Raw genomic sequence first — 22,926 nt, forward strand, 5'->3', positions numbered from 1 at the left:
ATACTAAGCATCGTTTAAAGTATGAAAGTAATCCAATCCATATGCCACTTCACTAACAGGCAACTCTCGTTTCTCCAAAGGTATCTTACAGTAAACGACTGTGAAAGGTATGGTGATGAAAGTTATATCAACAAAGCCATCAGCCCTCCTCCGCAGTTACTATAGCAGCCAACCCAAACAAAACTGATGTGCCACCAGTGGAGGGTTGGGACAGGACGCCCACAAAGAAATAGATAGAGAAAGTGAAAATGGGAATTAAGTAAGGAGGTGATGGAGTGATAAAGCAAAATAGAGGGAGCCGCTAAAGGGGAGGATCCAAATTGGGAATCTATTACTGAGCTACGGGGACAGCGGCCCTTTTCTGTGTGCCGTAAACACTCAGAAATGTGTTCAAGTGCAGGAGGCTTTATAAGTTTCTCCTTCTCCAGAGTAATGTGCTCTGAATGGCTGCTAAAATGGGACTGGGAGAATTTCATTCCTGCTGCCTCCCCAGGCGACTCACCTTTGGCCCGCCGATGATATGAGCCCCTTTCTGTTTTTTCTACTTTTACTCAAACCGACTGATGGAGAGGACGGGAAATAAATGGAGAGCATTGACACAGTTGGGGAGGGAGGAATCGGCATGCACAAGAAAAGGCGCATGGGTCGTGAGGAGCGGTAAAGGACTTATTTATTTACTGGAAAAGAGGCAGGTGTTCAGATTAGCTCATCTGTATATGCTAAGTGGCACACTATGGGAAGTGGAGCCGTGTCACAGGAAGTAGACGAGGCCATTCTTCTCACTGTAAACGCTCTGCTCAGCTGACAGACCTGAGATATGTTGAACTCTTGGATAATAATATTAAAATATAAATATAAAATAATATTTTAGGTCCTTTGTAGCATTGGGTTGGCTTCCAGAGCGATGGTACGGAATGTTCGTGTTTTGTTTTGGAAATCACCGAAAAACAACTTGTTACAGGGCTGTAACACAATTGAAAGTTGTCATTATTACCCATAAAAAAATCAATTTGTATCAGGAATAAACAGTGTGGAATTGTACATATTCAACAAGTGTTAGTCGATGACACAGACACAGTGTTAGAGGATGACACAGAAGCAAACATCCTAGTTGCACCTTTAAATACAGGTATATCGTGTATTTTAAATAAAAATGTGATGTAAATTATCACTTCGATCATGCTGATACAGGCGGTCATAACAGCGGTGCACCTTCCATATATGACAAACTGGGATATTGGAATTACCACACGTGGGAATAGTATTATTAACGATGCCAAGCAGAATGCCCTAAATTACATTGATGCGTCTCATTTTACCCCAATTCTCAGAGCTGTGAGACAGGCGCTGGTTATCATCAGCCATGTGAAAAGGTTATGTCATGCCTGCATGATGGCATCTATGCCTGCATGATGGCATCTCTCACTCTCCCCTTGGTGAAAGTAAAGAGAGCAGCACAAATAATGAAAAGCTGATGGTCCCTTTTGGTCCTTCTCAGCATCACCACCTAGCTCCTGCTTTTCATTTGTTTTATTTACATAACTGCATTTATGACCTTTCATCAGCAGGCCTCCTTATATAGGAAACCAATTGCTTCTCAGAGCTGTAATTTGTGAATGTGTACGTGTGTGCTTAGTCATCCATAAGCCTGCAGTCAGTCAATATATTCTATGTTGACCGAGATACCCATCCTGAGTTTGCGCGTGTGTGGCTATGCACGTGCTCTCAAACAGACAAAATCAACATTTTGATGAAGACTTGAGTATTGTCTTTCCAACACAACAGTCCACATCCCTTTCCACTTTCTAACCCCCCGCTCATTTTTTCCGCTCCACTCTGTGCAAATCCATTTGTCATACCTTCGTTGTTCATTGATTATCCATCATCACTGGAGGTCCTACTAGAAGTTGTTCTGGATAAATGGCAATTACAAGTCCTAGCGCAGGTCTGCAGTGTTCCTTTCTCTTTTGATCCTCGGTGTTTTTTACAAATGACAAATGTATTTGTGTGTGTGTGTGTGTGTGTGTGTGTGTGTGTGTGTGTGTGTGTGTGTGTGTGTGTGTGTGTGTGTTTTAACGGTTAGTTGTTCGATGTGCGCTCAGCATGCAAGCAAGAAATAAACAGACACATTTATGTTGTGGGAAAAATAACACTTCCACCACTGCCGCTCGGCTCCTTTCCCTGTTTAAACACCCTCTGCGCACCCCGTGGGCGAGGAAGAAATGGGTCCAGCTTAGGGCCATAATTGCTCTTGATCCTTTGGCTCCGGGCATATTCCAGCGGTGGGTCTGGATGAGGCGCTTGTTATGTGTGAAAAGGTGGCAGGGGAATGCCTGGCCAGTAATTAACAGTGTGCAGGGGACTGTGGAGGAAATTTAAAAGTGAATGGGGGAGGCCAGTTCATTCTGTGTCCCCTGCACAGCCTCTTACTCCGCCTCCTCTGTTTCTCATCTATTCAGTCTTGCCTGTTATTGGAGCTGATTGGTTTATAGAGATTTTCACACTTTTGGAAGTTGGGCTGGCATTGTGAATTTGTTTTTTGGGTTGTTTTTTTTTTTGTTTTTTTTTTTTGCTGGCTCCTCATTTTGCACCCTATTGCTCCCAAGCCCACCACACACAAGCACAAACTCCCTCCCACACGCCACAGTAAGATTTTTCAAAACATTATTTGCTTTGTTATAACATTTAAGAGTGAAGTAGCCAACTTATTTTTACATGTTGACGTACTCCAAGAGTGTAATAAAATGGTACGTGTGGGCACATTTACAATTCGCCGTCGCATTGTGGACGTTAAGACTGAGTGTTGTTTATTCATAGTTAACTGCAAGGGTGAGCGGTAGGTCTTTCTTGTGCAGCCTGGTTGTGAGGCCTTGGAGAGGCTGGGCAGTCTGCTTTACATACCTGGGACCAGTTGCCCAAGGAATGGATACCCGAGCCCATGCTTCCTCAATGTGCTGATTCAGCAACTCTGGACCCTAAATGATTAATATGCATCCATGAGGGTGTGAACTCATTACTATACTGTATCTGTAGATACTACACTTATGGGATGTACAATGGTTGACAAAACAAAAAATAAATAAACCATTCAAAATCTGAAGTTAGATTGTGTTTGACTTTAACTGTTCCAATGCATTATTGTTCAACAAAAATATTTCCCATGACTCCAGTGGCCAGTCGAAGACATTCCTGCGCCACCACTTTAAATGGTGGTCAGCCAACCAATATTTTTTCACTGTCCTATTTTTTGTTTGACTGAAGGTTTCGCCAGCTCATTCAGTCACCCACCTTCGAACTCAGTCAGGAGCAAAGTCTCCAACTTTTATAGATTTAGTCTAAACTGTGTTTCCTGTGGCTTTGCTTTCTAAACATAGCAAGCATTTGAATATACAGTAACAAAGAACCCATAAATAGTGTGATAGCATTGTAGAATGATGAACGTAAACAGGATGCAAAGCCAGCATCCAAAATGGAGGGTTTTGCTTATTTTGTTTCGACAAGCTGCGGAGTTTCATCTTGAGAGCGCTCTAGGGGTGTGTAGTAGTTGTCGATGGCCACTTTTTGGGGCGTCAGTATGCCATTTGCATCTTCTCCATTGCTCTCCAGACTAAACATGTTAGCTTGAGAGGCCTGTTTAGGCAGACAGGACGTAGGCTAAGTGATGAGAACCCCTCTGACAGCCGTGGAGATAAATGACAGTGCTGCTAAATGATGGAAGAAGTGGACACAAATGAGCCATCACGGGGAAGCACCTGGTACAGGGTGAGTGCATGTACTAAAAAAAAAAGTGTACACCCGGCCCGTGTCTCCTCATGTGCAAGTTTATGTGTGCCTGTGTGTGGCTCTGGGGGTAACAGGTGGGAGGTATGCCATGTCCCGGTTAACAAGAGTGTTATTGTGTTGTTCTGTCCTGCATGGCTGACCGTCAGCTGTGCAGGGTCGTCCTTTTTCCCCCCTTAACCCCGAAACACTAACACGCCAGCTACGCATGCCTGCACACACACAACACACACATTTTGAGACATGCTCAAGGACACATGCCCAATCATGCACAGATAAACAGATTGTGTTATGCATCACTTAGTGGGCTGTAAGTGAATTGGGACGTAATCAGTGGTATTTTCAATTTGGTGGCGCACTGACGAGACATCTGCTTGGGTTTTTGGCACAGTGGTTTAAGACTGCACAAAACATTGAACATGGATTCAGATGTACAGTACACGTACACGTAATGGGTAGAAAGGCCCTCATCCTGGCGAAGCGTCCACACTAAGAGAAAGTTTGACACAATATAAAGGTGGGATGTCAAGAGTTGCGCCACTCAAAGACAGAAAGACAAGAGCACACAAACGGCTTTCCTTAGTCAACCACTCACAATGCCCCAGGGCACTCTTGCTGTTCGGTAATACGACCCAATGACAATTCTCCCTCAACTGTTCGGCTGTTTACTTTCTGAAAGAGTTAGTCTCCCACTTAAAGGATTACCTTACATTGCCCTGAACCCCCTGCCCTATCCCCTCTCTTTAGCACCACACACACAGACGCACACACGTCCAATGCCAGGTTGACAGTCACATAAAGACAGTGATGAAAGTAGATGCAGTACGCTGATGGAAGCTGGTATTTGTCCCATCTTAATTAATCTTTTCATTAGCTTCAAATGACTTTTTAGCAGGTAATGAAGTCTCATTCAGCTCAATTAACATTTAACAAATTTTGTTTCTGTTGAATAAAAATCTACGTGTTATTATCAATGATTAACCTGAAGTGCACAAAAAAGTTATTCGAGGGGAGTCTTGCTGCTCTGTCTCCTGTTTGCACCCTGAAGTGGCGCTCAAGTGGTCTAACGATCTCCACCTTCCCTTACAAAGTACCCCCTGCTTGGTTGGGCGGGGCAAACTAAACACCGAGGCGGGATCTGGTGGACTTGTTTACTAACACACTAATTGTTTCCCTCCCCTGTACTGCTCCTTGGAGGGATCGCTTTATGAATCATCATGGTCAAAAGCAAGGGTGAAAAGAAGTGTCGTTTGAGGGTACCAAAATGTGAGCTGTGTTGGTCAGTCATTGACTCTAAGTGGGAGTTTATACTGGCAGGTGTGTAATAACGTGTAATAACATGTCCAATGGTATATGTGGCAATGCCATTTTGTTCACGACAAGTGTCTGGTGTCACATGAGAAAAATGGTGCAATTACTTTACAAAACAACCACATGGCAGTGCCATTAAGATGTTGCTAGTACCATGCTATATACATTACAATCTTACTTTGAAATTTACTGACTCAGATTTAGTAAAAATTCAGACTGGCCAAGATTCTGAAATCATCAGTCAACATGTATACTTGGTCTTTGGTGTGGCTTGCGTTTCTGTCCGAGTTCTGCCATCGGTTGGACATTGCTGTGATCGCTCGACTTTTTGGTCATTGTTTATGCAGTCGTTGGACCATCTCCATATCAAACCTTACAGAAGCGCTGCTGGTTGGTTCTGACGTTATTCAATTTATGTACATAACATTCATTACATCCAGCAACAAAATTTACCTTCTGATAACCTTTTGTTTATTGTGGAAAGTAATGTTTTTTGTTGTTTGTTTTTTTTTTTGGGGGGGGGTGCTAGGGCTATTTTTGCTTTAGACATTCTTAATTTTCTGTTAAGTAGTGGCTATATTTTTGGGTAAGTGTACATAAGATTAATGAAAAGTAGACTTATTAACATATTTTTATCTTTTATTTTGTTGAAGTCATTAATTTTACTTTCAGCAGTTTTTCTCATAAAAGTAACTTGCAAGTAGTGCAAGACATTTAAGTTAAATAAAGTAACTTATATAATTACATTCATATTACTGTACTATAACTACAATACATACAATATGTACAAGTCTGTACAAGCGCTTCCTTTTTGTCAGGCTACATAATGTTATTTTTCCTCCAAGCTGCGCAAGAGGCTGTTAAAAGTCTCAGGGAGTTAGACTCAGAGGCCGCCAAGCGCCCCCTTAATTATTGCTCCCATTGGGCAGGAAATACCAAGCTTATGGGGGTATCAAGACCAGCCCTGTGGCATGAAGCTGTCCATTTCATTATAATCCTCAATGGAACAGGGATTGGTCTCTTTGCACGTCTATTTGTAGACCCTCATTGGGGAGGAGATTGATGCAGATGGATAAAAGACACGCTCACATGAGGAAGAAGAACCATACAAAGAAAAGTTATGCCTTTCAGCACAATTCATACAGATATGTGTGTATTTATGATACTGTATAGATAAAATGGGATTTTTTTTTCCATTGGCATACATCATTACCTTGAAAACACACGCATCACACATTTACACAAAATCACTGCACACACTTCGGAAACCCCACGGAAATTAACAATGTCGTGCCTGCCCCTCGGAGAATGCAGTACCCACCTGACTGCTGAAGCTTATGAAAAAGCGTAGTTGTCAAGGGGGAAGAATGTACATGAAGCCGCCGCTTCCAGTTTATATGCGACGCATGACCTCTGCATACCAGCTCGTGCACAGGCGATGCTCATGTGTGCTATGTGTTGTGTACTGTAAATGTGTGCATGTGTCTGCATGCTTGTGTGTGACATTAAAGGACAAAGCGCTGCTAAAGAAAACCTAACCCCACAGCTTGTTTAACGATGCTTTGCTAACTTCACATAACTTCACAAGATATTTGAATGCATCTCACTTTATCTGCACCATGAGATGGTATGGAGCTGAAGAACATATATTCGTCAATCCATTTTCTTAGCCACTTATCCTCACAAGGGTTGTGGGAATGCTGGAGCCTATCCCAGCTGTCATCGGACAGGAGGCAGGGTACACCCTGAACAAATCGAAAATTTGTAGGCGGATCTGAAAAGATGAGTGCGAGCAAGGCAACCGACAAACCTGACTCAGTGACACCAGTTTTGTCAAGAGGACTGAGCCAGGATTCCAGCAGAGTACTGTCCGAAGCTTGTGGAAGGTTCCCCAAAGTGTTTGACCAAGTCATGCAGTTCAAAGCAAATTTTACTCCATATGTAGCTAATGAATGGAAACTTTTGACCTCGATGAAAATAATATAAAATCCCTGAAAAAATTCTCTCCCTCTCATTATTGTAGCAACTAACTGATTTGCAAAGTGTAAATAAACTTCTGGCTTTAAATGTGTCACTGTCAGTATAAAACCCTGACATGGTATTCTGGTACATGACAGGTCAACCCTGAAATATACAATAAAACACCTGCAGACAAATATGACACCTTATCAACATCAATGTTAAGTTGCATTGTGGGAGGCCTTCTGCAAACTGCTAGTCAATGAGCCATTTTGAAAATCTGACTTTCAAACCTGCTGTTTTATTCTACCAAACTATACTTTCTCAATCCAGAAACATGCAAAGAGTTTGCATTACAAATGTTTTGGGGGTTTTTTCGCACCACATGTACACAACCTTATCCCGTCAAGCTCCAAGGTTAAAGATCTTTGTATTTGAGTCCCAGACACCAGCATGGTAAATCATATTAATCAATTGGGACAGTATCCACGTTTCCAAAGTGATGAGTCAGTACAAACATAAGAGTCACCCTCCTATTCACCCTCCCCGTCCCTCAACCTTAGCTTCACCTAGTGACTCAACTCACCACCTCATGTGTCACCCTTGCATCACCCGACGTTTATAACCATGCCTCCCTGTCGGTGCCAGGCCATTTCCGCTCTCCTCCCTATTCAACAAATATGTTCTTTGGAGCCTTTCCCAGAACACCCTGGCATGTGCCCATGCTCAATCTGCTCACTGTGTTGACACACATCCAGAGGACAGCAAGGGGGCAGTAAAGGTGTTGGCGTGTACAGCCTGCGTACAGTTTCTGTGCAGTCATGGTGCAGCTAACCCCTTGAGGGGAAGGTTTATCTCCTGCGCTCTTCTGTGTAACAAGCCATTCGTGTTTGGACGGAGTTTATTCTCAGTGGAGCAACAGCTCAAAGCGAGTTCTCGCCTAAAAATATCAAGTCTTTTTCTCTTTGATGGGAGCTGTGACTTTGCCTGCAACTGCTATGAAGTTATGAACAAGTGATGAGAGACTGGCTGAGAGAGCAAGATGAGGGAGGGATGAGATTGACAAGGGTGAGACAGGGGTAAGAGCCATTAGAGGTAACCAAAATGGAAGGTGAGGTGGGGTAGGAGCAGGGTGAGAACATATCCCCATTGTTTAATTCATTCCTGTTGACTTTTGTTTCCCAGTAAGACCTAAAAGTATATATTATGTGTAGTAGGGTCAGAAAGTCAGGATAACTTAAGTTGCTATAACATAAAGAAAAATATATAATGCAATGTGCATTGTATTGCTCATCATTTGTTAATGTAGTGATGTCTAATCTTGTGGCCAGAGAATTTATCCACTGCAGTATGTAGATACATTAATTGTGTTGTAAATGTATATTTTCATTCAGAATAGATTGATAAACATACTTTGCCAGGTTTTTACCATCATAGGTTCCCTTAAGTATAATCTGTCCTCGCTTCAACCTTTCACCTTGTGGATTCTTACTAATTTTAAGTGAGGTTATTTGCTTTCTTTTGGCCATTGATAAAAGCTCTATTAGAGCCGAGTGACTTTCATGCAGGGAAGACGAACCTTTGGCAATGAACTGTGATGAGAGCGCCAGCATGTCAGTCAGCCAGGTTTTCATTAGATGAATGCTATGTGGGACAGGAGCCAAAGAAGACGGGGGCCAACACTATACAATCAACCAAAATAGTTATAGCAAGGTGCTCTCTGTTTGTTGCTCTGTTTTTCGACAAACTGAAGATGGCAGAGGGGGATTCGGAGAAGAGGTTTGACATTTCATATCTCAACTGCTGGATGGTACCAATTCATTGCATATTCAGGATAACAGCACCACTGTTATTGAGTTATTTCCTTCCAAATAACAAAAGACATTTTAGTAGAAGGCGGATCTGCTCGGCAGATTGGGAATGGAGATATATTTTGTACATGAGATCTATGGACATAATTAAGTCACCAGAGTTTATCACCAGCTCATGCTGTATTTCATAAGGGTACCCACTCACATTGTCAGTTGCCACAGCAGCCTTCAGGTACAGATTGCTGCATATAAGTGGAGCCAGCAGGTAAAGGGCACCCCAGAAAAAAATGTGGCCACGACACTGTTCACCCCAATGGTCCACCACCACGTGTGTCAGGATTAATTGTTGAAAGGGTTTCCGAGGGAATATGCATTACCACCCCCGGTATTTGAACGTCACAAACCATGATCAGCACCACATACACCCCTGTGCCCCACCCACTCGCTCCAATTCAATTTCTTGCTCACCCCAGTAATTATCAGCCCACCAGCTGGCCACTCCACAGCAAAAAAAAAAAAAAAAAAAGCTGCATCATCTTCCCCACAGAGATGTCTCTGTGAGATTTTAAAGGGAACGAGAGGAGCCACTTTGATTGTCAGAGAATCAAGTCTGTGATCACTCCCACAGGGGTGCGCCTCAGAATGCCTCTTTTAAAAACGCCGACTTGCACACATCAGCAAAGTTACAAAAAATTGTTCCACTGATCATGAAAAAAAGAAGCCAAAGGATAAGACTTTAGTTTGTGGTCAAACTGTCTATCTGATCTTTCAGATCATTCCACCCCACAATAATGTGTAGAAAAGCTCCCGACTACCGCATGTGATACAGTACACTGAATAGTAAAGATGAGCACATATAGTTTACCATATTTTATGTCACAAAAAGTAACATCAATTTCCACAAGTGAGCAAAAGTAATTAAAAAGTAACCAAAACATACTAAATAGGTCAGGTTCTTCTGGTCCTTAATCTTTATTTTTACAACCAATATACACCACCAAGCATTGTATGTCTGGAATCATGATGAAAATGTTCAATACCGGCACATAAATCCATGTCAGTTTGATTTCATGTACATTTATGCAAGTCATTTTACCATATTATAACTTAATCAGTGTGTATGAATAGTTCTGTTCGTGTGCATTGTATTTATCCGTTCCATGAAAAATCTAGCGCCGATTGTTTTACATTCTGCGTGTGAAACTACGCGTGTGACAGAAAGCTGATATCTATCTGAGCGCTAAGCTGATTAGGATGAACTGTGGCCAGGTTCATTTGCATACGTTCTTATCTCATTAGATTCCTATCTGCCGCTGTCACCGTGCAAGGCCTCAGCTGGGGCGCCTTCATACTTCACTCAGCGCGCACACACACACAATACCCCTTGATGCCCCTGGCAAACAGTGCTAATGTACAACCCCAGCCAAGAAGTGAGTCTTCTTCATTTCGTCTTGTCACCAGCACTGCGACACTGCTGTCACGGCAACGCTTCACATCTTCTCCTCAGGCCGTCCACATCCCTGGTCCCTTATCAAGGTCATTAACACCTATGTCACACCCACCATCGTCCCAATGTCATTTCTTTCCCTTTACTATTTGTCATCTTTTACTTTCAGGTCACCAAAACTTGTTGAGACAATTTGTGCATTACTTAAAGTTGTTTTTGAATTTGAATTTGAACTGGAGTTTGGTGCATAAAATAGTCTGAGGTGTGAATAAATAAACACTGGCTTCTTGTCCAGACTTTTCAATTTTCAGATGATTCATTCATTTATTCGTTCATTCTTCCATTCATTGAAATTTCAGATAAATGATTTAAAATTCTGTACTTTAAGATGACTTCATGAGGGAAATATTCAAGGTGTGTCTAAAATCTTTCATGACTGCCATTACATAAACTACAAATTAGAACCTATGAGTTTTCCCCCTTCAATGCGGACCCGGTGATCAACCAGCACATCTACAATGAGCAGCAACAGAAGAGAGTGAAGTGACGGGACCGCTTGTCGCTGCTTCACCATGACAACGCACCTGCTCACAATGGGCCTAATTCACTAACTGCATACACACAGATGGGAGTTTAAATTGTTTGGGCGCATCTATGACACATAAACTTGCACTTCATCAATATGTCCGTAATTGAACTTGCATGTCCTCAGTGACAAAATTAAGAACATCCTCAGACCATGTCCAAATAATGATCAGCTTTAGAAAAATTCGATGTATCTTTTGCCAAAGATGCACAGCATATTGAAATTACACTCATTCATTTGGAAAAAAAATAAATAAAATGAAAAAATTATATAATGACTGGTTAGAGTGCCTTCCTCACAGTTCTGAGGACCAGGGTCCAAATCCTGGTCTTGTGTGAACTTTGTATGTGCTCCCTGTGCCTCCATGGGTTTTCTCTGGGCTCTCTGGTTTTGTCCCAGATCCCCCAAAATATGCATTAATTGGAGACTCTAAATTGCCCTTAAGTGTGGTTATGAGTGTTAATGGTTGGCTGTTTCTATGTGCCCTGTGATTGGCTGGCAACCTATTCAGGGGGTGCCCCGCCTTCTGCCCAAAGATAGCTGGGATAGGCTCCAGCACAGCCGCGGCCCTTGTAAGGATAATCGGCTCGGATAATGGATGGATCAATAATAATATGTGTTGACAATTATTTAAACTGACTGAGATGTGATGAATTGTGATTCATTAACGTACCCACAGTGGTGAAGAAAAGAAAGTTGGCCAGTGCGCACGTCATGAATCCAACTGTGATTTTGAGTATTACCGAAACTTGCGTTCAGAGTGAGATTTGTATGCATGTCTTAGGGAATGAGGTCCAATGCCCTAAGCATCTAACATGTTTTGGCCAAGAAGAACGTCATCTGAGCTGTCTAAATGTCATTTTTTCCCTTCTTTCCCAAGTTTAAGTGGACTTTTTAAGTGGTTTTTAACATGTATGACGTCAAGATGTCTGTGATACCAGAATTGCAGAGGATCCCAGAAGAATCTTTCCAGAAGTGAATGAAGTGTGGCAGAAGAAGCAGGGAGCGGGATTACATCCGAGGGGAAAACTTGTCATTCTTTGGTGACATCAGTCCGGGAACTTTTCGGACACGCCTTGAATGCAAATGTAGCTTGTGACATGAGGGAATGTGTCAAGCAGGGTTCTGTCAATCTTTTGAGAGGCGGTCTGAATCCCTCCGTTCAAAGTGATGTCTAAAAAAAAAAATAAAAATCCTTCTAGATTATGTTCATGATTTAATAGCAATTTATTTTCTCTCTCTCTCTTTCTCTCTCTTTCTCTCTCTTTCTCTCTCTTTCTTCTCTCTTTCTCCTCTCTCTCTCTCTCTCTCTCTCTCTACATTTTTGTCATTTATGGGTTTGTGCTTGGCTGCTATCAGTGAGTGAAATCCCACTCAGCATCGTGTCAGCACATCTCGTTCACCGCCAAGCCCCAGGAAGGGCCCGAGCTATACATTGCATGAGTGACCACCCAGGTTATTTGCTCATTTGCAAAATCTGACTGATTAGCACAATGCACATCCAGATAATGTTGAAGCAGCAGAATTTTCTTCCCGTTTTATGATAGTAAGGCAAAAACTGGCACCTTCCTGCAATTGTGCATGAGCAAATCAATTACAAAATCCCCACACTTTCGAGGTGGTTGAGTCATTTCCTTTTCAGGATCATACTAGGCATGTTCGATAGCCACATCCGTATGTTTATGTACACCATCACGTTATAATATAACTTTCCTGGCTCATCATTAGTAACAGATGGGAGGGTTGATTGCATTAATTATATTGTATGACACGTCAATGCCACACGTGAGCTTGTGTATGAACAAAAGTCGACCTCTCCAACTGTGCTGAGGCCAGGGAATGGTACTGTGCATGAGAACACTATGAAGTTCTCTCACTAATCAACGGATCTGGACACGATGTTCGAAGCAGGTCCAGGACTGGTACAAAGTGCAAAGAGCGACTTTGAGTTCTTTAACACCAACACCCACAGGTCAGTTTTAATCAAACTCCATTTTGCTGTGGTTTGTATCATCAGTTCAAAGCACCTGAATTAAAATCAGGTATAGACCCAACTCAACCTTTGATTGGTCAAATTCTAAGCAAAAATTCTGCAATTGCTTGTGGAGGGACTATAAAGAGGAAAAACTTTCTGCTTTGCTTTCTGTTTACATTCTCACACCAATAAGAAACGGTTTGGTCAATTTGATTTTTTTACTCTGTGGGGGGAAAAAAGGCCTACGGGCACGCTACCCTGAGAACACCTGATCTCGTCAGATCTCGGAAGCTAGGCAGGTTTGGCCCTGGTTAGAACTTGGATGGGAGACCGCCTGGGAATACCAGGTGCTTTTATCCTCCTCCCTGGCTAAAATGCAGAGGTGTTGCGTCGGGAAGGCCATCCGGTGTAAAAGAACTGTGCCAAACAAATATGCGTTCATCTGAAATGACCAAGTTTACAAACATATAGTTTATTCTAGTTGAACTATATGTGAGAAAAATTACTGAGTTGCATTTAATTTTATGTTTTTAACTGGGTATAAAAGAGCGCAGTCAAGTATGAGATGCTAAACTATGAATAGTTACTGTCTTGAAAAAAATGTCTCCAAATATATTAATTTTTTAACTTAAAAATGGTTTCCCAAAAGTTTTTGGGGAGGATAAAACAATGGGTTTGGAGATTCATGCTTTTCATTGGACAGCAATTTAATATCATTCCCTCATCATCACGGCAAGTAAAGAGTAACTGCCCAGATTTTTACAAAAGACAGTCCCATAGTTTTCCCCCCTTTTATTTTTTTGTAGTGTTACATGTACCCCCTCAGCGATGAAAGGAGTACATGTACATGCCTGCGGGTTTACTGTTAGTTAGAGTTAGTGGGGAGAAAGAGAGCTGCGGAGACAGCCCCTCACATCTTTGTTCCCTTCAAGAGGCTAATGCTTTATTTATAACACTGCCCCCCACCCCCACCCCCAGGTGCACACCTCAGGTCCCCGCATAGTCCTTTCTCTTCCCCACAGGTATAGCAGTGCCTCTGCATCACACCACGCTACCTAGCACACCTTCACACGCCTTTCCTTTTAACATCCCACTCCTGCGGCTCCATGAGAGGAGGAAGTTGAGGAGCACACGCACACACAAGTGCACACAATGTGCAGACTGAAGCGGTTTCACAGTCATGGTCTCCAATGTCTCGCTGCAGTTCTCTGGTGTGTTGGAGAGAAAGAGCCAAATCCCTCATCATCTAGCCCTGCTCACTCTCAACTAGCTCAACAAACGGCACAGAGGAGAAAGAGATGGAGATGAAGAAAAGTGCAGGAACACTAAGGCAATGGAGAAGTGGAATCATAGGAGGAGGGGAGAAAGGAGAAGACAAAGGAATATGGTGGTGCTGGTGGGGGTGAACGGAGGGAGTGAAGAATGCATGTCGAAGAGTTGAAAAAAATGTCTCACACTTTTTAAACTTGGAGATGCTCAGTCCCTTCTTCTCGCTCCAACCTGCATTTCTGGGTCACTAGAGACATTTAAACTGCACTTATAATTAACAGCTATTTTTAAACAGGGAGGGAGAAGTGGAGCGGTGGCGAGGTACAAAAGCATTAAAATTGCCCCAGATTCGCTATTGAATGGGACACATCAAGGCAATATGCTGGCAGATCAAAGAGAGCGAGGAGAAAGGAGACAGGGCTGATCAGTGGGGATAAATTGTTTCCTTTATAATAGCGTAAGAATAGACCTCTTTGCAGCTGAAACAATTTAATAACTGCATTCATTACCTCCGTCCAGCATGTCCGTCTTTCTATCTGCTGCACAATGCGCAACCACCTTCGCCATGTGCAGCTCTCTTTTGTCCCCTTCCTCTCTTTTATAAGTCGTCCCATTCCCAATCATATTTTTTCTTTCTTTCTTTTGCGCCACATTTTCTCTTCGCTCTCGCGCCCTACGTCGTCCATCGCGTTTCCCTCGATCCTTCCCCGCAGCCTCCCTGTCCCCGCCGTCTCGCCTGCTTCATCTGTAGCTACGCCACTGCGGTGCTGCAGGCCCCACAATGAAGATGTGCAATGTCTGACACTCTTGGAATGAGTGCCCTAATAGAAGGGGAAGTGGTTATCACAGCGCTCCCCCAGGACCAGCCTCTGTGTGCCTGACGCTAATTATGGCGCATGCAAATGAACGTGCAGCATTAAAGTCTGTTTGTGCAAGGCTGGTTGCTGCATGTGTTGCACGTCCCTGCACTTGGTTTTTGTGTGCTTCAAACGTTTTGAGCACCAAATATAAGATTTGTATGCGTGTGGTTTGGAATTACAGTATGGATAAAATGAGTGGGTTCGAATGTCTTTTGGCTTACCATACCTGCACAAATTCTTCTTTTGTGCACTACCATGTACAGTGTAGGAACTAGGCAATAACACAGTATTCCTTCCCAATGCACACACACTCAAGCATGACTATGAGACTGAGCACAGATGATCTCATGGGAAGTTTCCTATAAATACATCTTCCACACATTCACACGCAATCTCTCCAAGAGGGGGCTTTTATTAAAATCATTTTGTCTTCACTTTATATCCTTTGTATTCTTGTGTGCACATTTTGATTCATTGTATTGCACATCAGCATTTTCTGTATGCGCACAAAGATTATCTGGTATACTTAGTGTAGTTCTACGTTGAATGAGTCAATTCGTTTTGTTATTCCTACTGGAATCACCAGCATCTTTACTGTATATGACAGCACCCACTGCTGTGTGTGGGTTCACATTCAAGTGTGTGTGCATGTGCGTGTGCGTGTGCGTGTGAGAGCACGTGTGTGTGCATGTGTGTCTTCTATATGTTGGCCATCTTATCTCCCCATTAGCCTCTTGTGCCCTGACCAGTATTCCCTTTCTCCCCTCCCTGCTTTCTCTAATGGGTAATTTAGCCATGCTGGCCTGACATCTAGCCTATTCCTTGTGTAGTTGCCATGGCTACACAGGTCTACAGATTGCTCCCTTGCTCCCCTGGCCTTCCTACGGATGCTATAGATGTCTCAACTATTAAATGGAAGAACTGCTAAATGCAGAGCATCCTCAATGCACAGTGTCAACAGCACCCACACAAACAAGTACATGTACATATACAATAAATTTGCAGTATGATGAATCTCAATAGGCTAATCTTACACCAGATAAAAGAGAAAATGCCCATAATCATCAATGTTGTTATGATGACGACAGCATTATCACCTTCTAGCAAACTGCAGTGTTTACTGGAATTTGAACCTCTACCGCCAAGTCCCTTTTAAAGCAACATTATATAGATTTACCTTCCAATAATAGACTCAAATATGCTCTACTGACTTTTCATAGGGACAAGAGGGATCTCCATGGCTCCCATAGTTCACCTACTCACTCGTTCACGCTCAACTTGTGTTAACAAGTCCTAATCTTCTTTTTTTGTGTAGTCTAGACTGATAATTGTTTATGGCAGCTCACCCTTCAATTCACTTACTCGTGCTTTGAGTGCAGCATTTTACAGTGAAGCATAGCCATCTACACCCTGTGTGAATAAATCCCATTTTTAGTGTATGTTTATATGACAACCACTTTAGTTGGCAATAGGACTTCGTGGTTAAAACCACAAATAGACACATCACAAAATGCTTATTCAAAAGCATATTTTGAATACTCTTTCTGGGGTATTGGTGTATGACTGCTTTTAAAATTGCCAAATGGTCTAAAGAGCAGTTTCCTTCTGTTTGCAAAATCAATGTTTAGTAAAAACCCACTCAGTTAGTCTTGGGAGCAAAAATTGCAACATTTCCATTCACGTGCCAAAATGCTACCATTGGTAGGGACATTTCGAATAGAATATATTCATTTAAAAAAAAAAAAAAAAAAAGGAATTTATAAAAAGCCAGCACCAAAATTGCTTTCTTTCTTTTCACTTGTATGTTTTGAAAGTCGAACCTTCACAGCTTTCGGAGGGGGCTTCGAGGTCAAAACAAACAAATGCGCGTGGAGTTTTCAGGCTTTCGCAGAAGGTCTTGTTGCCTTTGAAGCTGGAGCTATCAGAAACAAAGTAAAGTGGGAGCGAGAGAACAAGGAAAGAGCACGCTCGCAGAAGAGCGAGGGAAGCAGAATATGTTAAAGGAGTGTGAAGCCCTTGAGTTGAAACTGTGCCTGGCTCGGCCTACAGAGAGCATATGACAGTAACTTTGGTTTCTTTTGTGGAGCTCACAGTTCTTTTGCCTTACATAACCCCCTCCCATTGTGCCTTTTCAACCATTTGGGAAAAACCCTAAGTGTGCACTTAAAAAGTTAATGCTTTTATGTATTTGGAAGTAAGGGAAGAGGGGGCGCATCACAGACCACACATAAAGGAGATAGCTCTGACGACTTTTCTGGATAGCGACAATTATGCTATTCTTTAAGTGAGGTTTAACACCATTCAGCAGAGCTTTGGGAGACCAACAGAGACATGCAGAGAAACTTTACCATCGGAGGAGTAAATGCAAGCAGTGCAAACTTATTTTTTACCCTTCCTCCATTTCTGGCTCCCCTTAAGGTGCCCCTAGATCCCCCTTTGCCCCCTCCTCTTACTTCTTGGCGAGGTTAAAGCACACCTTCCCTCTAAAGGGCTCTGGGGTCACGCATCTGCATGTGAAATGTGAACCCGCTGACATTCCAGGGCAGCCCTAAACCCTGCAGTCCTTTTGTTCCCTGGTCTGCCACTGTCAGGCCTAACAAACCAAGCTAAGGCCTCTGGGATTTGATGGAGAACCAAGGTGAAAGATGGTTGTGTTGTTGATACTCTCAACCACCATCCTCTGACACAAGTGTAAATCTAGAAAAACAAAAATCAAATGAAAATGAAACGGTTGTACCTGTTGTCCTTGACACAAATTAAAGTGATGGAACAATTCTCATTGCAAATGGCGTACAAGGTTGTTCTTGGTCTCTTTTAATATGTTAAAGTAGTAATGGGCATGTGAGCTCTTTTAAAGCAGGCAGCTCACAGAGGTGCTATGGCAGCACTTGGGGTCCTTTCAGCTGGTGAATGATGTTCAGAAGCACAAAGGGCAGCTATTCAGCAGGCAGTGATGGACTTCACGCTCTCCTTTATGTCCTCAGTGGTCGGCAGGCACTGAGAAAGTTGAGGGGGGACACATGAATCAGAAAATGGTCAGAAATTCCTTTGAGAGGTAATATTAAATGTTAATTAAGTTGATCAGTGTCACTACAGACATTATAGGTGACGTTTATAAGACAGTTTCAGACCATTGAATGGCTCAACGCTGAGTCATTTTGCCTGATCATTTACACAACAATGTTCTGAAGCCTGAAAACACACAAGTCAAAATGATCTTAATGAAATGCATTAAAGCTACTGCAAGCAGTTTTCAAACTGCAGGTAAGTTTTGGATGCACCCTCACTCAAAGAAATGTCAAGCATGAAACGTTACCAGTTCGATGTACTTTTGGAGAATGTACAATCAATTGAAAATATAAGAGAGGTGATCTGATGTACCAGTGAGAATGGTGACTTTACCATTCATTCGTACATCAGCGCTGGTGGCCGTCCAAGCCCACCAAAATGCAGTTGTGTTAGTGTAGCACATGGCTGTTAGAGATGTTTACCCTTTATTTCAACTAGAAAGCTGTCCCTTTTTTTTTTTGTTTTTTTTTTTTTTTTTTGCTAACCCGGGTAAACAATCCAGCGAAAAAATTATAATTGTGCATATGCAAATGGTTGACAGACTGTTGGGTCACGCCTTTAGTTTGTGAATAGCTACTCGTGTCATGAAATGCCCACTTGTACAATAATTATTCAAATTAATATTAAGGTGTTACTTGAGGTCAGAGAGGGACATGGTCCTGAAGACAGTTTTAACATATACAGTTTGACAAATAAGGTTTGTCGACTCTTTAGCGTGTTGGCCTCACAGTTCAGAAGACCCGGGTTCAAATCCTGGCCCTGCCTGTGTGGAGTTTGCATGTTCTCCCCGTGCTTGTGTGGATTTTCTCCGGGCACTCCGATTTCCTTCCACATTCCAAAACCATGCAAAATTAATTTGACACTCTAAATTGCCCCTAGGTGTGATTGTGAGTGTGATTGTTGTTTGTCTTTGTGCTCTGCGATTGGCTGGCAACCACTTCAGGATGTATCCTGCCTCCTGTTCAATGAAAGCTTGGAGGCTCTAGAACTCCCGTGATTCTTGTGAGGATAAATAGCTCAGAAAATGGATGGAGAATTTTATATTTTCTTCAAGGTCAAAAGTTTACCCACATTACCTTAGTTTGGAGTAGTATTTCCTTTGAACTTCAGGACTTGGGTCAAACCTTTTTGAATCACCTTCCACAAGCTTCTAATGGCACTCTGTTGGAATCTTGAAGTATTCCCCCTGACATAACTGGTGTAACTGAGTCAGGTTTTTCGGTTGCCTTGCACGCGCACAGCTTTTCAGATCTGCCCACAAATTTTCAGTGGGATTCAGATTTATGTAGACTTCTGGCTTCAACCGTACGTCACAACCAAAACATTAATGGCGGATCATTTTCTGTTTTGCTCAAGATTATTGCACTTCTCCAGCAGAGTGTGCATATACTGCACCAACACAAATGTATCACTTGCAACCTGACTTCTGCGCGACATTCATGGATGAATGTAAGTAATGGGTTGTTCTGTGGTACATAATCTACACCACTTACTGTATCCATGTTCAGGATCACAGTAGAAGCTCCTCCTGACATGAGAAGATATTTATGAGTCGTAGGGGATTTTCTGTCACCCACCACTACCCTGACATGTTCATTACCGCATTTCAAAAAAGTAAACACTGTAAATGTACCCTTACTATCTGTATTTTCAGTAAACACTTTTAAACTGATTTTGTTGTTGTTCTGCATGCCAGCTACAGAAAGTAAATAAATAAAAGAAAATACAAGAACAAATGTTACATATTGGGCGACGCTGTGGAACAACTGGTTAGAGTGTCGTCCTCACAGAGCCGAGAACCGGGGTTCAATTCCCGGCCCCGCCTGCTAGAAGTTTGCATGTTCTCCCCGTGCTTGCGTGGGCTTTCTCCCGGCACTCTGGTTCCCTCTCAAATCTCAAAAACATGCAACCTTAATTGGACACACTAAATTGCTCCTAGTTGTGATTGTGACTGTGAATGGTTGTTTGTTTCTCTGTGCCCTGCGATTGGCTGGCAACCAGTTCAGGGTATACTCCGTCTCCTTCCTGAAGACAGCTGACAGCTCGGCTACAGGACTCCCAAGACCCTTGTGAGGATAAACGGCTCTCTTCCACCCATGGCTAAGCAGTTGGGGCTAGTTTTTGTACATTATCTAGTTAATGTTAGGATCTGGTGCAAGTTTATCTATACACCACCCACTAAGATGATGCATTGGTTAGTGTATAAATAAACATTACATCATTTAATTTGCACTGCACCTGATCTGTTACATAGATATAGATATCGCACTGCCAAAACAGAAGCGTGGACTCCACTTTTCGTTCCATCTTGTAAGTGAGACCTCACACTCCCGTCACACATTCCTTCCCCTGCCGAGGTCTGTTCCGTTAAGGTTACCACAGTTAGCGCTGTGCATCCACCCCTTCGCTTTTCCAAACACATCCATCCCGGTCTTAGTTAAAACACCGGGGGATCTCTTTCTCTCCTGCCCCCCGCCTACACCAAAGTCCTTTATGATGTCCATAAAATGGAAGAGTGCAGCTTTACTTGAACTAATAATATTGGAGCTTACAGAGCCGTGATTGATGGTCTTTAAAGTCGGCCTGATCGGTCTCATCTTTCTTCAGATTTTTATCACTGACTTGTTTGCAGTCATGCGCAATCACAAGCACCGGGTAAGGTAACAAGTGCTTGATGTACGATGCTTGAGCCCCTTTTGTCAGCTGCGGATTTCCCTTTCAGTCCTTTACTCCCCCCGACCCCTCCCATTTTAGCCAGTAGGCGACCTTGTTTCTGTCACTTCTTTTAAATTGTTTATGCACTTTTAGTTCACTGAGTTGTTTTTCCTGAGCTTGGATTTTTTCAGAGGGCGAGAATGACTTCTCTAGGGGGTTAGCCCAGGAGGCAAGACAAACCTTCTCCTCTTTTGGCCCTCCAGTACTGAGGCAGATTCCAGTTTTCTTTTCATATCATTTAGGCTGTCTCCTGCGCTCGCACATAAATTTTCGCAGACGTCTCCCATTTCTTGGGGAGTTGGGGAAGATCTATTTTTCCAGAATAAAGATTAAAAGGTTTTGTGGGGGATCTGTGTGCGATCCCTCCCTCCGAGCACTTAATATCCTTCATGGTGTGCCAAAAAGGCACATCTTTTTAAATTCTATAAATCACCTTTATGGGATCTGCTCTTTGTCCATTTCAACTGCTCATCTTCACATGGACAGCGCAGGGAATTCTCCTTGTGGAATCCACTGTAGTTTATGTTTTCTGTGCATGGCCCTTTGCAATTCAAATAGGCAAAGAATACTCTTCTGTGTGTGTGTGTGTGTGTGTGAGTGTGTGTGTGTGTGTGTGTGTGTGTGTGTGTGTGTGAGTGCGTGTGTGTGTGTGTGTGTGTGTGTGTGTGTGTGTGTGGTGTGTGTGTGTGTGTGGTGTGTGTGTGGTGTGTGTGTGTGTGTTGTGTGTGTGGTGTGTGTGTGTGTGTGTGTGTGTGTGTGTTGTTGGCCCTGTGATGTCTCTCCTCTGTTAGATATAAAGGATCCCACCTGTCACGGAGGATTGTTCTGGCCTTTCATTTAAGACGTTCTCTAAAGAGCCGCATCATTGCAGCGGCCTCAGACAGAGCCCAGACGGTGTAAAACGTCGGCCCACCTCAATCCCTCCGCTCCCCTTCTCTCGATTCTTTTTCCTCCTGTTTATCCGTGAGGTCGTTTGAACCAAACGCCAAAAGAGATTTCTTTTACAAGGCAAGTGTGAGGAAGATGTCTCGCCAGGATGGTAACATTGACATTTGGGTGAGGGTTAGCAATGAAAAGTGTTGTCGTCACTTATTATGAGCTCTGACATGAACATTGTTTGTTGTCGTTGACTCGCTGAGTTTTTAATCTTCCAATTGAGCAGCTTCATAACTCCAAGTTAGTTTCAGTCGTCAGGCTTGTGTCTCTTCTCATCTACTTACTTTTAATCCCCATTTCCTCCCTCTCTTCTTCTACCTATGCTCCTTTGCCCCCCCCTTTTTAACCACCTTCCGCTTCATCTCTCCCATCCTCCCAACCTCCTGCATCTCGGAGCTCTCCTGATGATTGATTGTTTCTCTGTGCAGTCTGACAGGATGTAGCGCAATGCGAGCCCCGAGGGCCCCGAGCAGACTGCGCCACCTGATTAAGACTCTCGCTGTAATCAGCTGCACAGTGTCACACCGAAAACCACTCCAGTCAACATTTAAAAATAAATAAATAGCAAATGTCCCACGTCCTGAAAGATAACACTTTGTTTGGAGCTGCAGTGGAACTCAGATGAGTGGGCCATCTTGAACTTTTCCTTTCTTAGCTGATAGCTTCCTCTCTCTGGGGCTTGAAGGCCCCTCTCCACCAGTAGTAGAAGTATAATGTAGAATAGCAAAAGGTCATGAACTTAATAAAGGTCCACATACACTGATGCAACTCTAACTCTATTATGGCTGGTAATCTCGTTACAGATAGAAATCTTATTGTTTCGCCACTATTGAGACCAGAAGACGGACGGCCCCCGCCATATCACATGATTGAGGTGAGAAAAGATTTGAATGATGTCAGGAGTGTGTGCCACAGCTGGAATAAACATGGCGGCATGGTAACATCAAAAGGTGCAGGCAAGAATCTTTGAAACTCCCGTGTATCGTGAGTCAGATTACGATCTAAAATAATAATCATAATAATAATGTGCCCAGCAGTTAACGCTGTCGTCACTGGTTATTGAATTAACCTGTGAGACGATAACAGTCGCTATAAACCTAATACACACACATGTCCTCAGCCCACAGTTGCGTTCCGCATGTCAGCCATCTGACGACAGCGTCAGCTGTTGCTTGAACTTGTCACAGAGTGCAGCCACTCGCAATTAA

The 22,926-nt window shown here is 42.9% G+C and overlaps 1 long non-coding RNA gene across 4 annotated transcripts in view; it reads left to right on the forward strand.

Moving 5' to 3' along the window:
- The window catches only part of LOC133499947 (uncharacterized), a 148,389-nt gene that overhangs the window by 120,352 nt on the left and 5,111 nt on the right, over positions 1 to 22,926 (forward strand). For all 4 annotated transcript variants that reach the window (XR_009794793.1, XR_009794792.1, XR_009794790.1 and 1 more), the window contains one exon: positions 22,522 to 22,592. This is a non-coding gene — a long non-coding RNA (uncharacterized LOC133499947). The remainder of the gene's footprint in view (positions 1 to 22,521; positions 22,593 to 22,926) is intronic.

This window comes from Syngnathoides biaculeatus, chromosome 4, assembly GCF_019802595.1.
Source record: "Syngnathoides biaculeatus isolate LvHL_M chromosome 4, ASM1980259v1, whole genome shotgun sequence".
In the NCBI taxonomy this organism is placed as follows: Eukaryota; Metazoa; Chordata; class Actinopteri; order Syngnathiformes; family Syngnathidae; genus Syngnathoides; species Syngnathoides biaculeatus.